We start from the raw sequence: 18,816 nt of genomic DNA on the forward strand, positions 1-18,816 counted from the left end.
CGAAAACCTTCGAAAAGTTTCAAAAAGCTGTGGAGTCTTTTGGTTTGGACGAACTTCTCTCATTCTCATTCTCTGCCTTCCAGCTCCATAACATAATACTGTGGAGAAATGTCAACCTAACGCTGACATTTCCCCTTTTTTTCTACACGGTAAGTGCTATCGTATTGGGGTGACATCTGTCTGCCTGTTTTAACCACCCCGTGTCAAAGCTTTTCACTTTTCCATTTTGTCCCGCCTTCATTTGGAATTTTGTCTCTAATGTCTTAAGTGCACATCTCTAACAGTTCCGTTTGTACTTTATTTCACTTTCCCAAAGTCTTTCTTTACTTTTACTGGAACTGATAGATTCATAAGAGATGTGCAAAGTAAAGTCACCTCAACAGTGGTACTAATAGCTTCTTTAAAACAAAAACTGTAAGTGCTACCTTGTTGTGCCTTTGCTTGTCATAGCAACAGCAGATTATCCAGTTTGCAGTTTTTCTGTAATGTTGACTATGCCAGGGAAATGTCTCTCTAACATGCTCTACTCGAGATATCTGCACATGTCCTTCTGTTGCCATGATATACATCTGATTGATGGCACTTTGATTGAATCTCAGTTTTTCAAAACTGCTGCAGCTACCAAATTCACCATAATTTTGTGGAGAAATGTCACCCTAATGCTAACATGACCTATTTTTTCCACATGGTAAGTGCTACCGTATTGGGTTGACATCTGTCTGCCCATTTTAACGACCCCGTGTCAAAGCTTTTCATTTTTCCATATCATTCCGCCGCCATTTTGGAATTTTGGTGACATATATCTGGCTGATGGCACTTTGATTGTATCTCAGTTTTTCAAAACTACTGCAGCTACAAATTTCTAACAGATTTTTTAGTATTAGCATGCATCAGGTTTGTGCTGCATCAGCTGAGATTAACATATGAGAACAAAGAAATTACTGGCAACATAACTACAAAATGCAATCATTGACACCTATTCAAATGGAAAGTAAAGATGTGCGAATTGCTAAGGTGAAATGTAGGGAGTTGAAGACAATAAAGGCCTTGCCTTTCATGCAGCAAATGACCAACAACCTGAAAGTGAAATGGAGACTGGAGTGAGGAGCAGTGAAAGAAATGTGCAGCTCATCTACGTTTGAAAGGAAGGGATCTTTTCCGTTGTAACATTTTTGTTTTTCCTCCAGATTTAGTCACTAAAATAGATTTAGGTGCTGAATTAGTGTGTAATACATCACGTTGAGGAGATCTATGCCTGTTTCTGCCTTGCCATTTCACATTATATACAATTGTCACCTGACCAGTAGCATTTTCTAATTTCATCGCAGTGGTAAGTGCTACCATGGTTGGGCGATGGATTTCTGGCAGCTCTCCTGCAACTCGACAGTGTAATCCGGAACTCTTGACAACTGACCTGTCACGTGCGACCACTGAACTGTAACGTTAACAATAATCTATCACATTTCTTCCCTGAATAGGTATAAGACTGCCCCTGTGGAAGCTCTCTTTCCAAAGTACTGCACCTTTCATAAAGGATTCTATCTTTGAAGCATCTCCTTGTCAAAACGTGCAGGCCCTGCAGTCTAAAGACACCGCAACACTAGTACGAACAGCTTCTTCCCATCCAAATGCTGTAAGTGCTATCTTGTTGTGGTGACTCTTGATTGCAATCGGCAAGTTTCCCATTGAGAAACTGAGATATGATTGTACAAGGCATACCTCGTGCATTTCCTTAGCAATGATTTTTTTAATCTGAGCAGATTTCATTTGAGGTTTAAACCTTCATCGAACTTCCGAAAACCTTCGAAAAGTTTCAAAAAGCTGTGGAGTCTTTTGGTTTGGACGAACTTCTCTCATTCTCATTCTCTGCCTTCCAGCTCCATAACATAATACTGTGGAGAAATGTCAACCTAACGCTGACATTTCCCCTTTTTTCTACACGGTAAGTGCTATCGTATTGGGGTGACATCTGTCTGCCTGTTTTAACCACCCCGTGTCAAAACTTTTCACTTTTCAATATTATCTCGCCATCATTTGGAATTTTGTCTCCAGTGTCTTAAGTGCACATCTCTAACAGTTCCGTTTGTACTTTCTTTCACTTTCCCAAAGTATTTCTTTACTTTTACTGGAACTGATACTTTTATAGGAGATCTGCAATGTAAAGTTACCTCAACAGTGGTACCAATAGCTTCTTTAAAACAAAAACTGTAAGTGCCAACTTGTTGTGGTGGCTTTGCTTGTCATACCAACAGCAGATTATCGAGTTTGCAGTTTTTCTGTAATGTTGACTATGCCAGGGAAATGTTTCCGGCAGCTCTCCTGCAACTCGACAGTGTAATCCAGAACTCTTGACAACTGACCTGTCACGTGGGACCACTGAACTGTAACGTTAACAATAATCTATCACATTTCTTCCCTGAATAGGTATAAGACTGCCCCTGTGGAAGCTCTCTTTCCAAAGTACTGCACCTTTCATAAAGGATTCTATCTTTGAAGCATCTCCTTGTCAAACCGTGCAGGCCCTGCAGTCTAAAGACACCGCAACACTAGTACGAACAGCTTCTTCCCATCCAAATGCTGTAAGTGCTATCTTGTTGTGCTGACTCTTGATTGCAATCGGCAAGTTTCCCATTGAGAAACTGAGATATGATTGTACAAGGTATACCTCGTGCATTTCCTTTGCAATGATTTTCTCAATCTGAGCAGATTTCATTTGAGATTTAAACCTTCATCGAACTTCCGAAAACCTTCGAAAAGTTTCAAAAAGCTGTGGAGTCTTTTGGTTTGGACGAACTTCTCTCATTCTCATTCTCTGCCTTCCAGCTCCATAACATAATACTGTGGAGAAATGTCAACCTAACGCTGACATTTCCCCTTTTTTCTACACGGTAAGTGCTATCGTATTGGGGTGACATCTGTCTGCCTGTTTTAACCACCCCGTGTCAAAGCTTTTCACTTTTCCATTTTGTCCCGCCTTCATTTGGAATTTTGTCTCTAATGTCTTAAGTGCACATCTCTAACAGTTCCGTTTGTACTTTATTTCACTTTCCCAAAGTCTTTCTTTACTTTTACTGGAACTGATAGATTCATAAGAGATGTGCAAAGTAAAGTCACCTCAACAGTGGTACTAATAGCTTCTTTAAAACAAAAACTGTAAGTGCTACCTTGTTGTGCCTTTGCTTGTCATAGCAACAGCAGATTATCCAGTTTGCAGTTTTTCTGTAATGTTGACTATGCCAGGGAAATGTCTCTCGAACATGCTCTACTCGAGATATCTGCACATGTCCTTCTGTTGCCATGATATACATCTGATTGATGGCACTTTGATTGAATCTCAGTTTTTCAAAACTGCTGCAGCTACCAAATTCACCATAATTTTGTGGAGAAATGTCACCCTAATGCTAACATGACCTATTTTTTCCACATGGTAAGTGCTACCGTATTGGGTTGACATCTGTCTGCCCATTTTAACGACCCCGTGTCAAAGCTTTTCATTTTTCCATATCATTCCGCCGTCATTTTGGAATTTTGGTGACATATATCTGGCTGATGGCACTTTGATTGTATCTCAGTTTTTCAAAACTACTGCAGCTACAAATTTCTAACAGATTTTTTAGTATTAGCATGCATCAGGTTTGTGCTGCATCAGCTGAGATTAACATATGAGAACAAAGAAATTACTGGCAACATAACTACAAAATGCAATCATTGACACCTATTCAAATGGAAAGTAAAGATGTGCGAATTGCTAAGGTGAAATGTAGGGAGTTGAAGACAATAAAGGCCTTGCCTTTCATGCAGCAAATGACCAACAACCTGAAAGTGAAATGGAGACTGGAGTGAGGAGCAGTGAAAGAAATGTGCAGCTCATCTACGTTTGAAAGGAAGGGATCTTTTCCGTTGTAACATTTTTGTTTTTCCTCCAGATTTAGTCACTAAAATAGATTTAGGTGCTGAATTAGTGTGTAATACATCACGTTGAGGAGATCTATGCCTGTTTCTGCCTTGCCATTTCACATTACATACAATTGTCACCTGACCAGTAGCATTTTCTAATTTCATCGCAGTGGTAAGTGCTACCATGGTTGGGCGATGGATTTCTGGCAGCTCTCCTGCAACTCGACAGTGTAATCCGGAACTCTTGACAACTGACCTGTCACGTGCGACCACTGAACTGTAACGTTAACAATAATCTATCACATTTCTTCCCTGAATAGGTATAAGACTGCCCCTGTGGAAGCTCTCTTTCCAAAGTACTGCACCTTTCATAAAGGATTCTATCTTTGAAGCATCTCCTTGTCAAAACGTGCAGGCCCTGCAGTCTAAAGACACCGCAACACTAGTACGAACAGCTTCTTCCCATCCAAATGCTGTAAGTGCTATCTTGTTGTGGTGACTCTTGATTGCAATCGGCAAGTTTCCCATTGAGAAACTGAGATATGATTGTACAAGGCATACCTCGTGCATTTCCTTTGCAATGATTTTCTCAATCTGAGCAGATTTCATTTGAGATTTAAACCTTCATCGAACTTCCGAAAACCTTCGAAAAGTTTCAAAAAGCTGTGGAGTCTTTTGGTTTGGACGAACTTCTCTCATTCTCATTCTCTGCCTTCCAGCTCCATAACATAATACTGTGGAGAAATGTCAACCTAACGCTGACATTTCCCCTTTTTTCTACACGGTAAGTGCTATCGTATTGGGGTGACATCTGTCTGCCTGTTTTAACCACCCCGTGTCAAAGCTTTTCACTTTTCCATTTTGTCCCGCCTTCATTTGGAATTTTGTCTCTAATGTCTTAAGTGCACATCTCTAACAGTTCCGTTTGTACTTTATTTCACTTTCCCAAAGTCTTTCTTTACTTTTACTGGAACTGATAGATTCATAAGAGATGTGCAAAGTAAAGTCACCTCAACAGTGGTACTAATAGCTTCTTTAAAACAAAAACTGTAAGTGCTACCTTGTTGTGCCTTTGCTTGTCATAGCAACAGCAGATTATCCAGTTTGCAGTTTTTCTGTAATGTTGACTATGCCAGGGAAATGTCTCTCTAACATGCTCTACTCGAGATATCTGCACATGTCCTTCTGTTGCCATGATATACATCTGATTGATGGCACTTTGATTGAATCTCAGTTTTTCAAAACTGCTGCAGCTACCAAATTCACCATAATTTTGTGGAGAAATGTCACCCTAATGCTAACATGACCTATTTTTTCCACATGGTAAGTGCTACTGTATTGGGTTGACATCTGTCTGCCCATTTTAACGACCCCGTGTCAAAGCTTTTCATTTTTCCATATCATTCCGCCGTCATTTTGGAATTTTGGTGACATATATCTGGCTGATGGCACTTTGATTGTATCTCAGTTTTTCAAAACTACTGCAGCTACAAATTTCTAACAGATTTTTTAGTATTAGCATGCATCAGGTTTGTGCTGCATCAGCTGAGATTAACATATGAGAACAAAGAAATTACTGGCAACATAACTACAAAATGCAATCATTGACACCTATTCAAATGGAAAGTAAAGATGTGCGAATTGCTAAGGTGAAATGTAGGGAGTTGAAGACAATAAAGGCCTTGCCTTTCATGCAGCAAATGACCAACAACCTGAAAGTGAAATGGAGACTGGAGTGAGGAGCAGTGAAAGAAATGTGCAGCTCATCTACGTTTGAAAGGAAGGGATCTTTTCCGTTGTAACATTTTTGTTTTTCCTCCAGATTTAGTCACTAAAATAGATTTAGGTGCTGAATTAGTGTGTAATACATCACGTTGAGGAGATCTAGGCCTGTTTCTGCCTTGCCATTTCACATTACATACAATTGTCACCTGACCAGTAGCATTTTCTAATTTCATCGCAGTGGTAAGTGCTACCATGGTTGGGCGATGGATTTCTGGCAGCTCTCCTGCAACTCGACAGTGTAATCCAGAACTCTTGACAACTGAACTGTCACGTGCGACCACTGAACTGTAACGTTAACAATAATCTATCACATTTCTTCCCTGAATAGGTATAAGACTGCCCCTGTGGAAGCTCTCTTTCCAAAGTACTGCACCTTTCATAAAGGATTCTATCTTTGAAGCATCTCCTTGTCAAAACGTGCAGGCCCTGCAGTCTAAAGACACCGCAACACTAGTACGAACAGCTTCTTCCCATCCAAATGCTGTAAGTGCTATCTTGTTGTGGTGACTCTTGATTGCAATCGGCAAGTTTCCCATTGAGAAACTGAGATATGATTGTACAAGGCATACCTCGTGCATTTCCTTAGCAATGATTTTTTTAATCTGAGCAGATTTCATTTGAGGTTTAAACCTTCATCGAACTTCCGAAAACCTTCGAAAAGTTTCAAAAAGCTGTGGAGTCTTTTGGTTTGGACGAACTTCTCTCATTCTCATTCTCTGCCTTCCAGCTCCATAACATAATACTGTGGAGAAATGTCAACCTAACGCTGACATTTCCCCTTTTTTCTACACGGTAAGTGCTATCGTATTGGGGTGACATCTGTCTGCCTGTTTTAACCACCCCGTGTCAAAGCTTTTCACTTTTCCATTTTGTCCCGCCTTCATTTGGAATTTTGTCTCTAATGTCTTAAGTGCACATCTCTAACAGTTCCGTTTGTACTTTATTTCACTTTCCCAAAGTCTTTCTTTACTTTTACTGGAACTGATAGATTCATAAGAGATGTGCAAAGTAAAGTCACCTCAACAGTGGTACTAATAGCTTCTTTAAAACAAAAACTGTAAGTGCTACCTTGTTGTGCCTTTGCTTGTCATAGCAACAGCAGATTATCCAGTTTGCAGTTTTTCTGTAATGTTGACTATGCCAGGGAAATGTCTCTCTAACGTGCTCTACTCGAGATATCTGCACATGTCCTTCTGTTGCCATGATATACATCTGATTGATGGCACTTTGATTGAATCTCAGTTTTTCAAAACTGCTGCAGCTACCAAATTCACCATAATTTTGTGGAGAAATGTCACCCTAATGCTAACATGACCTATTTTTTCCACATGGTAAGTGCTACCGTATTGGGTTGACATCTGTCTGCCCATTTTAACGACCCCGTGTCAAAGCTTTTCATTTTTCCATATCATTCCGCCGCCATTTTGGAATTTTGGTGACATATATCTGGCTGATGGCACTTTGATTGTATCTCAGTTTTTCAAAACTACTGCAGCTACAAATTTCTAACAGATTTTTTAGTATTAGCATGCATCAGGTTTGTGCTGCATCAGCTGAGATTAACATATGAGAACAAAGAAATTACTGGCAACATAACTACAAAATGCAATCATTGACACCTATTCAAATGGAAAGTAAAGATGTGCGAATTGCTAAGGTGAAATGTAGGGAGTTGAAGACAATAAAGGCCTTGCCTTTCATGCAGCAAATGACCAACAACCTGAAAGTGAAATGGAGACTGGAGTGAGGAGCAGTGAAAGAAATGTGCAGCTCATCTACGTTTGAAAGGAAGGGATCTTTTCCGTTGTAACATTTTTGTTTTTCCTCCAGATTTAGTCACTAAAATAGATTTAGGTGCTGAATTAGTGTGTAATACATCACGTTGAGGAGATCTATGCCTGTTTCTGCCTTGCCATTTCACATTACATACAATTGTCACCTGACCAGTAGCATTTTCTAATTTCATCGCAGTGGTAAGTGCTACCATGGTTGGGCGATGGATTTCTGGCAGCTCTCCTGCAACTCGACAGTGTAATCCAGAACTCTTGACAACTGACCTGTCACGTGCGACCACTGAACTGTAACGTTAACAATAATCTATCACATTTCTTCCCTGAATAGGTATAAGACTGCCCCTGTGGAAGCTCTCTTTCCAAAGTACTGCACCTTTCATAAAGGATTCTATCTTTGAAGCATCTCCTTGTCAAAACGTGCAGGCCCTGCAGTCTAAAGACACCGCAACACTAGTACGAACAGCTTCTTCCCATCCAAATGCTGTAAGTGCTATCTTGTTGTGGTGACTCTTGATTGCAATCGGCAAGTTTCCCATTGAGAAACTGAGATATGATTGTACAAGGCATACCTCGTGCATTTCCTTAGCAATGATTTTTTTAATCTGAGCAGATTTCATTTGAGGTTTAAACCTTCATCGAACTTCCGAAAACCTTCGAAAAGTTTCAAAAAGCTGTGGAGTCTTTTGGTTTGGACGAACTTCTCTCATTCTCATTCTCTGCCTTCCAGCTCCATAACATAATACTGTGGAGAAATGTCAACCTAACGCTGACATTTCCCCTTTTTTCTACACGGTAAGTGCTATCGTATTGGGGTGACATCTGTCTGCCTGTTTTAACCACCCCGTGTCAAAGCTTTTCACTTTTCCATTTTGTCCCGCCTTCATTTGGAATTTTGTCTCTAATGTCTTAAGTGCACATCTCTAACAGTTCCGTTTGTACTTTATTTCACTTTCCCAAAGTCTTTCTTTACTTTTACTGGAACTGATAGATTCATAAGAGATGTGCAAAGTAAAGTCACCTCAACAGTGGTACTAATAGCTTCTTTAAAACAAAAACTGTAAGTGCTACCTTGTTGTGCCTTTGCTTGTCATAGCAACAGCAGATTATCCAGTTTGCAGTTTTTCTGTAATGTTGACTATGCCAGGGAAATGTCTCTCTAACATGCTCTACTCGAGATATCTGCACATGTCCTTCTGTTGCCATGATATACATCTGATTGATGGCACTTTGATTGAATCTCAGTTTTTCAAAACTGCTGCAGCTACCAAATTCACCATAATTTTGTGGAGAAATGTCACCCTAATGCTAACATGACCTATTTTTTCCACATGGTAAGTGCTACTGTATTGGGTTGACATCTGTCTGCCCATTTTAACGACCCCGTGTCAAAGCTTTTCATTTTTCCATATCATTCCGCCGTCATTTTGGAATTTTGGTGACATATATCTGGCTGATGGCACTTTGATTGTATCTCAGTTTTTCAAAACTACTGCAGCTACAAATTTCTAACAGATTTTTTAGTATTAGCATGCATCAGGTTTGTGCTGCATCAGCTGAGATTAACATATGAGAACAAAGAAATTACTGGCAACATAACTACAAAATGCAATCATTGACACCTATTCAAATGGAAAGTAAAGATGTGCGAATTGCTAAGGTGAAATGTAGGGAGTTGAAGACAATAAAGGCCTTGCCTTTCATGCAGCAAATGACCAACAACCTGAAAGTGAAATGGAGACTGGAGTGAGGAGCAGTGAAAGAAATGTGCAGCTCATCTACGTTTGAAAGGAAGGGATCTTTTCCGTTGTAACATTTTTGTTTTTCCTCCAGATTTAGTCACTAAAATAGATTTAGGTGCTGAATTAGTGTGTAATACATCACGTTGAGGAGATCTATGCCTGTTTCTGCCTTGCCATTTCACATTACATACAATTGTCACCTGACCAGTAGCATTTTCTAATTTCATCGCAGTGGTAAGTGCTACCATGGTTGGGCGATGGATTTCTGGCAGCTCTCCTGCAACTCGACAGTGTAATCCAGAACTCTTGACAACTGACCTGTCACGTGCGACCACTGAACTGTAACGTTAACAATAATCTATCACATTTCTTCCCTGAATAGGTATAAGACTGCCCCTGTGGAAGCTCTCTTTCCAAAGTACTGCACCTTTCATAAAGGATTCTATCTTTGAAGCATCTCCTTGTCAAAACGTGCAGGCCCTGCAGTCTAAAGACACCGCAACACTAGTACGAACAGCTTCTTCCCATCCAAATGCTGTAAGTGCTATCTTGTTGTGGTGACTCTTGATTGCAATCGGCAAGTTTCCCATTGAGAAACTGAGATATGATTGTACAAGGCATACCTCGTGCATTTCCTTAGCAATGATTTTTTTAATCTGAGCAGATTTCATTTGAGGTTTAAACCTTCATCGAACTTCCGAAAACCTTCGAAAAGTTTCAAAAAGCTGTGGAGTCTTTTGGTTTGGACGAACTTCTCTCATTCTCATTCTCTGCCTTCCAGCTCCATAACATAATACTGTGGAGAAATGTCAACCTAACGCTGACATTTCCCCTTTTTTCTACACGGTAAGTGCTATCGTATTGGGGTGACATCTGTCTGCCTGTTTTAACCACCCCGTGTCAAAGCTTTTCACTTTTCCATTTTGTCCCGCCTTCATTTGGAATTTTGTCTCTAATGTCTTAAGTGCACATCTCTAACAGTTCCGTTTGTACTTTATTTCACTTTCCCAAAGTCTTTCTTTACTTTTACTGGAACTGATAGATTCATAAGAGATGTGCAAAGTAAAGTCACCTCAACAGTGGTACTAATAGCTTCTTTAAAACAAAAACTGTAAGTGCTACCTTGTTGTGCCTTTGCTTGTCATAGCAACAGCAGATTATCCAGTTTGCAGTTTTTCTGTAATGTTGACTATGCCAGGGAAATGTCTCTCTAACGTGCTCTACTCGAGATATCTGCACATGTCCTTCTGTTGCCATGATATACATCTGATTGATGGCACTTTGATTGAATCTCAGTTTTTCAAAACTGCTGCAGCTACCAAATTCACCATAATTTTGTGGAGAAATGTCACCCTAATGCTAACATGACCTATTTTTTCCACATGGTAAGTGCTACCGTATTGGGTTGACATCTGTCTGCCCATTTTAACGACCCCGTGTCAAAGCTTTTCATTTTTCCATATCATTCCGCCGCCATTTTGGAATTTTGGTGACATATATCTGGCTGATGGCACTTTGATTGTATCTCAGTTTTTCAAAACTACTGCAGCTACAAATTTCTAACAGATTTTTTAGTATTAGCATGCATCAGGTTTGTGCTGCATCAGCTGAGATTAACATATGAGAACAAAGAAATTACTGGCAACATAACTACAAAATGCAATCATTGACACCTATTCAAATGGAAAGTAAAGATGTGCGAATTGCTAAGGTGAAATGTAGGGAGTTGAAGACAATAAAGGCCTTGCCTTTCATGCAGCAAATGACCAACAACCTGAAAGTGAAATGGAGACTGGAGTGAGGAGCAGTGAAAGAAATGTGCAGCTCATCTACGTTTGAAAGGAAGGGATCTTTTCCGTTGTAACATTTTTGTTTTTCCTCCAGATTTAGTCACTAAAATAGATTTAGGTGCTGAATTAGTGTGTAATACATCACGTTGAGGAGATCTATGCCTGTTTCTGCCTTGCCATTTCACATTACATACAATTGTCACCTGACCAGTAGCATTTTCTAATTTCATCGCAGTGGTAAGTGCTACCATGGTTGGGCGATGGATTTCTGGCAGCTCTCCTGCAACTCGACAGTGTAATCCAGAACTCTTGACAACTGACCTGTCACGTGCGACCACTGAACTGTAACGTTAACAATAATCTATCACATTTCTTCCCTGAATAGGTATAAGACTGCCCCTGTGGAAGCTCTCTTTCCAAAGTACTGCACCTTTCATAAAGGATTCTATCTTTGAAGCATCTCCTTGTCAAAACGTGCAGGCCCTGCAGTCTAAAGACACCGCAACACTAGTACGAACAGCTTCTTCCCATCCAAATGCTGTAAGTGCTATCTTGTTGTGGTGACTCTTGATTGCAATCGGCAAGTTTCCCATTGAGAAACTGAGATATGATTGTACAAGGCATACCTCGTGCATTTCCTTAGCAATGATTTTTTTAATCTGAGCAGATTTCATTTGAGGTTTAAACCTTCATCGAACTTCCGAAAACCTTCGAAAAGTTTCAAAAAGCTGTGGAGTCTTTTGGTTTGGACGAACTTCTCTCATTCTCATTCTCTGCCTTCCAGCTCCATAACATAATACTGTGGAGAAATGTCAACCTAACGCTGACATTTCCCCTTTTTTCTACACGGTAAGTGCTATCGTATTGGGGTGACATCTGTCTGCCTGTTTTAACCACCCCGTGTCAAAGCTTTTCACTTTTCCATTTTGTCCCGCCTTCATTTGGAATTTTGTCTCTAATGTCTTAAGTGCACATCTCTAACAGTTCCGTTTGTACTTTATTTCACTTTCCCAAAGTCTTTCTTTACTTTTACTGGAACTGATAGATTCATAAGAGATGTGCAAAGTAAAGTCACCTCAACAGTGGTACTAATAGCTTCTTTAAAACAAAAACTGTAAGTGCCAACTTGTTGTGGTGGCTTTGCTTGTCATACCAACAGCAGATTATCGAGTTTGCAGTTTTTCTGTAATGTTGACTATGCCAGGGAAATGTTTCCGGCAGCTCTCCTGCAACTCGACAGTGTAATCCGGAACTCTTGACAACTGACCTGTCACGTGGGACCACGGAACTGTAACGCTAACAATAATCTATCACATTTCTTCCCTGAATAGGTATAAGACTGCCCCTGTGGAAGCTCTCTTTCCAAAGTACTGCACCTTTCATAAAGGATTCTATCTTTGAAGCATCTCCTTGTCAAACCGTGCAGGCCCTGCAGTCTAAAGACACCGCAACACTAGTACGAACAGCTTCTTCCCATCCAAATGCTGTAAGTGCTATCTTGTTGTGCTGACTCTTGATTGCAATCGGCAAGTTTCCCATTGAGAAACTGAGATATGATTGTACAAGGTATACCTCGTGCATTTCCTTTGCAATGATTTTCTCAATCTGAGCAGATTTCATTTGAGATTTAAACCTTCATCGAACTTCCGAAAACCTTCGAAAAGTTTCAAAAAGCTGTGGAGTCTTTTGGTTTGGACGAACTTCTCTCATTCTCATTCTCTGCCTTCCAGCTCCATAACATAATACTGTGGAGAAATGTCAACCTAACGCTGACATTTCCCCTTTTTTCTACACGGTAAGTGCTATCGTATTGGGGTGACATCTGTCTGCCTGTTTTAACCACCCCGTGTCAAAGCTTTTCACTTTTCCATTTTGTCCCGCCTTCATTTGGAATTTTGTCTCTAATGTCTTAAGTGCACATCTCTAACAGTTCCGTTTGTACTTTATTTCACTTTCCCAAAGTCTTTCTTTACTTTTACTGGAACTGATAGATTCATAAGAGATGTGCAAAGTAAAGTCACCTCAACAGTGGTACTAATAGCTTCTTTAAAACAAAAACTGTAAGTGCTACCTTGTTGTGCCTTTGCTTGTCATAGCAACAGCAGATTATCCAGTTTGCAGTTTTTCTGTAATGTTGACTATGCCAGGGAAATGTCTCTCTAACATGCTCTACTCGAGATATCTGCACATGTCCTTCTGTTGCCATGATATACATCTGATTGATGGCACTTTGATTGAATCTCAGTTTTTCAAAACTGCTGCAGCTACCAAATTCACCATAATTTTGTGGAGAAATGTCACCCTAATGCTAACATGACCTATTTTTTCCACATGGTAAGTGCTACCGTATTGGGTTGACATCTGTCTGCCCATTTTAACGACCCCGTGTCAAAGCTTTTCATTTTTCCATATCATTCCGCCGCCATTTTGGAATTTTGGTGACATATATCTGGCTGATGGCACTTTGATTGTATCTCAGTTTTTCAAAACTACTGCAGCTACAAATTTCTAACAGATTTTTTAGTATTAGCATGCATCAGGTTTGTGCTGCATCAGCTGAGATTAACATATGAGAACAAAGAAATTACTGGCAACATAACTACAAAATGCAATCATTGACACCTATTCAAATGGAAAGTAAAGATGTGCGAATTGCTAAGGTGAAATGTAGGGAGTTGAAGACAATAAAGGCCTTGCCTTTCATGCAGCAAATGACCAACAACCTGAAAGTGAAATGGAGACTGGAGTGAGGAGCAGTGAAAGAAATGTGCAGCTCATCTACGTTTGAAAGGAAGGGATCTTTTCCGTTGTAACATTTTTGTTTTTCCTCCAGATTTAGTCACTAAAATAGATTTAGGTGCTGAATTAGTGTGTAATACATCACGTTGAGGAGATCTATGCCTGTTTCTGCCTTGCCATTTCACATTACATACAATTGTCACCTGACCAGTAGCATTTTCTAATTTCATCGCAGTGGTAAGTGCTACCATGGTTGGGCGATGGATTTCTGGCAGCTCTCCTGCAACTCGACAGTGTAATCCGGAACTCTTGACAACTGACCTGTCACGTGCGACCACTGAACTGTAACGTTAACAATAATCTATCACATTTCTTCCCTGAATAGGTATAAGACTGCCCCTGTGGAAGCTCTCTTTCCAAAGTACTGCACCTTTCATAAAGGATTCTATCTTTGAAGCATCTCCTTGTCAAAACGTGCAGGCCCTGCAGTCTAAAGACACCGCAACACTAGTACGAACAGCTTCTTCCCATCCAAATGCTGTAAGTGCTATCTTGTTGTGGTGACTCTTGATTGCAATCGGCAAGTTTCCCATTGAGAAACTGAGATATGATTGTACAAGGCATACCTCGTGCATTTCCTTAGCAATGATTTTTTTAATCTGAGCAGATTTCATTTGAGGTTTAAACCTTCATCGAACTTCCGAAAACCTTCGAAAAGTTTCAAAAAGCTGTGGAGTCTTTTGGTTTGGACGAACTTCTCTCATTCTCATTCTCTGCCTTCCAGCTCCATAACATAATACTGTGGAGAAATGTCAACCTAACGCTGACATTTCCCCTTTTTTCTACACGGTAAGTGCTATCGTATTGGGGTGACATCTGTCTGCCTGTTTTAACCACCCCGTGTCAAAACTTTTCACTTTTCAATATTATCTCGCCATCATTTGGAATTTTGTCTCCAGTGTCTTAAGTGCACATCTCTAACAGTTCCGTTTGTACTTTCTTTCACTTTCCCAAAGTATTTCTTTACTTTTACTGGAACTGATACTTTTATAGGAGATCTGCAATGTAAAGTCACCTCAACAGTGGTACCAATAGCTTCTTTAAAACAAAAACTGTAAGTGCCAACTTGTTGTGGTGGCTTTGCTTGTCATACCAACAGCAGATTATCGAGTTTGCAGTTTTTCTGTAATGTTGACTATGCCAGGGAAATGTTTCCGGCAGCTCTCCTGCAACTCGACAGTGTAATCCGGAACTCTTGACAACTGACCTGTCACGTGGGACCACGGAACTGTAACGCTAACAATAATCTATCACATTTCTTCCCTGAATAGGTATAAGACTGCCCCTGTGGAAGCTCTCTTTCCAAAGTACTGCACCTTTCATAAAGGATTCTATCTTTGAAGCATCTCCTTGTCAAACCGTGCAGGCCCTGCAGTCTAAAGACACCGCAACACTAGTACGAACAGCTTCTTCCCATCCAAATGCTGTAAGTGCTATCTTGTTGTGCTGACTCTTGATTGCAATCGGCAAGTTTCCCATTGAGAAACTGAGATATGATTGTACAAGGTATACCTCGTGCATTTCCTTTGCAATGATTTTCTCAATCTGAGCAGATTTCATTTGAGATTTAAACCTTCATCGAACTTCCGAAAACCTTCGAAAAGTTTCAAAAAGCTGTGGAGTCTTTTGGTTTGGACGAACTTCTCTCATTCTCATTCTCTGCCTTCCAGCTCCATAACATAATACTGTGGAGAAATGTCAACCTAACGCTGACATTTCCCCTTTTTTCTACACGGTAAGTGCTATCGTATTGGGGTGACATCTGTCTGCCTGTTTTAACCACCCCGTGTCAAAGCTTTTCACTTTTCCATTTTGTCCCGCCTTCATTTGGAATTTTGTCTCTAATGTCTTAAGTGCACATCTCTAACAGTTCCGTTTGTACTTTATTTCACTTTCCCAAAGTCTTTCTTTACTTTTACTGGAACTGATAGATTCATAAGAGATGTGCAAAGTAAAGTCACCTCAACAGTGGTACTAATAGCTTCTTTAAAACAAAAACTGTAAGTGCTACCTTGTTGTGCCTTTGCTTGTCATAGCAACAGCAGATTATCCAGTTTGCAGTTTTTCTGTAATGTTGACTATGCCAGGGAAATGTCTCTCTAACATGCTCTACTCGAGATATCTGCACATGTCCTTCTGTTGCCATGATATACATCTGATTGATGGCACTTTGATTGAATCTCAGTTTTTCAAAACTGCTGCAGCTACCAAATTCACCATAATTTTGTGGAGAAATGTCACCCTAATGCTAACATGACCTATTTTTTCCACATGGTAAGTGCTACTGTATTGGGTTGACATCTGTCTGCCCATTTTAACGACCCCGTGTCAAAGCTTTTCATTTTTCCATATCATTCCGCCGTCATTTTGGAATTTTGGTGACATATATCTGGCTGATGGCACTTTGATTGTATCTCAGTTTTTCAAAACTACTGCAGCTACAAATTTCTAACAGATTTTTTAGTATTAGCATGCATCAGGTTTGTGCTGCATCAGCTGAGATTAACATATGAGAACAAAGAAATTACTGGCAACATAACTACAAAATGCAATCATTGACACCTATTCAAATGGAAAGTAAAGATGTGCGAATTGCTAAGGTGAAATGTAGGGAGTTGAAGACAATAAAGGCCTTGCCTTTCATGCAGCAAATGACCAACAACCTGAAAGTGAAATGGAGACTGGAGTGAGGAGCAGTGAAAGAAATGTGCAGCTCATCTACGTTTGAAAGGAAGGGATCTTTTCCGTTGTAACATTTTTGTTTTTCCTCCAGATTTAGTCACTAAAATAGATTTAGGTGCTGAATTAGTGTGTAATACATCACGTTGAGGAGATCTATGCCTGTTTCTGCCTTGCCATTTCACATTACATACAATTGTCACCTGACCAGTAGCATTTTCTAATTTCATCGCAGTGGTAAGTGCTACCATGGTTGGGCGATGGATTTCTGGCAGCTCTCCTGCAACTCGACAGTGTAATCCAGAACTCTTGACAACTGACCTGTCACGTGCGACCACTGAACTGTAACGTTAACAATAATCTATCACATTTCTTCCCTGAATAGGTATAAGACTGCCCCTGTGGAAGCTCTCTTTCCAAAGTACTGCACCTTTCATAAAGGATTCTATCTTTGAAGCATCTCCTTGTCAAAACGTGCAGGCCCTGCAGTCTAAAGACACCGCAACACTAGTACGAACAGCTTCTTCCCATCCAAATGCTGTAAGTGCTATCTTGTTGTGGTGACTCTTGATTGCAATCGGCAAGTTTCCCATTGAGAAACTGAGATATGATTGTACAAGGCATACCTCGTGCATTTCCTTAGCAATGATTTTTTTAATCTGAGCAGATTTCATTTGAGGTTTAAACCTTCATCGAACTTCCGAAAACCTTCGAAAAGTTTCAAAAAGCTGTGGAGTCTTTTGGTTTGGACGAACTTCTCTCATTCTCATTCTCTGCCTTCCAGCTCCATAACATAATACTGTGGAGAAATGTCAACCTAACGCTGACATTTCCCCTTTTTTCTACACGGTAAGTGCTATCGTATTGGGGTGACATCTGTCTGCCTGTTTTAACCACCCCGTGTCAAAGCTTTTCACTTTTCCATTTTGTCCCGCCTTCATTTGGAATTTTGTCTCTAATGTCTTAAGTGCACATCTCTAACAGTTCCGTTTGTACTTTATTTCACTTTCCCAAAGTCTTTCTTTACTTTTACTGGAACTGATAGATTCATAAGAGATGTGCAAAGTAAAGTCACCTCAACAGTGGTACTAATAGCTTCTTTAAAACAAAAACTGTAAGTGCTACCTTGTTGTGCCTTTGCTTGTCATAGCAACAGCAGATTATCCAGTTTGCAGTTTTTCTGTAATGTTGACTATGCCAGGGAAATGTCTCTCTAACGTGCTCTACTCGAGATATCTGCACATGTCCTTCTGTTGCCATGATATACATCTGATTGATGGCACTTTGATTGAATCTCAGTTTTTCAAAACTGCTGCAGCTACCAAATTCACCATAATTTTGTGGAGAAATGTCACCCTAATGCTAACATGACCTATTTTTTCCACATGGTAAGTGCTACCGTATTGGGTTGACATCTGTCTGCCCATTTTAACGACCCCGTGTCAAAGCTTTTCATTTTTCCATATCATTCCGCCGCCATTTTGGAATTTTGGTGACATATATCTGGCTGATGGCACTTTGATTGTATCTCAGTTTTTCAAAACTACTGCAGCTACAAATTTCTAACAGATTTTTTAGTATTAGCATGCATCAGGTTTGTGCTGCATCAGCTGAGATTAACATATGAGAACAAAGAAATTACTGGCAACATAACTACAAAATGCAATCATTGACACCTATTCAAATGGAAAGTAAAGATGTGCGAATTGCTAAGGTGAAATGTAGGGAGTTGAAGACAATAAAGGCCTTGCCTTTCATGCAGCAAATGACCAACAACCTGAAAGTGAAATGGAGACTGGAGTGAGGAGCAGTGAAAGAAATGTGCAGCTCATCTACGTTTGAAAGGAAGGGATCTTTTCCGTTGTAACATTTTTGTTTTTCCTCCAGATTTAGTCACTAAAATAGATTTAGGTGCTGAATTAGTGTGTAATACATCACGTTGAGGAGATCTATGCCTGTTTCTGCCTTGCCATTTCACATTACATACAATTGTCACCTGACCAGTAGCATTTTCTAATTTCATCGCAGTGGTAAGTGCTACCATGGTTGGGCGATGGATTTCTGGCAGCTCTCCTGCAACTCGACAGTGTAATCCAGAACTCTTGACAACTGACCTGTCACGTGCGACCACTGAACTGTAACGTTAACAATAATCTATCACATTTCTTCCCTGAATAGGTATAAGACTGCCCCTGTGGAAGCTCTCTTTCCAAAGTACTGCACCTTTCATAAAGGATTCTATCTTTGAAGCATCTCCTTGTCAAAACGTGCAGGCCCTGCAGTCTAAAGACACCGCAACACTAGTACGAACAGCTTCTTCCCATCCAAATGCTG

The sequence above is a fragment of the Heptranchias perlo genome, chromosome 1 (assembly GCF_035084215.1).
Source record: "Heptranchias perlo isolate sHepPer1 chromosome 1, sHepPer1.hap1, whole genome shotgun sequence".
Classification (NCBI taxonomy): Eukaryota; Metazoa; Chordata; class Chondrichthyes; order Hexanchiformes; family Hexanchidae; genus Heptranchias; species Heptranchias perlo.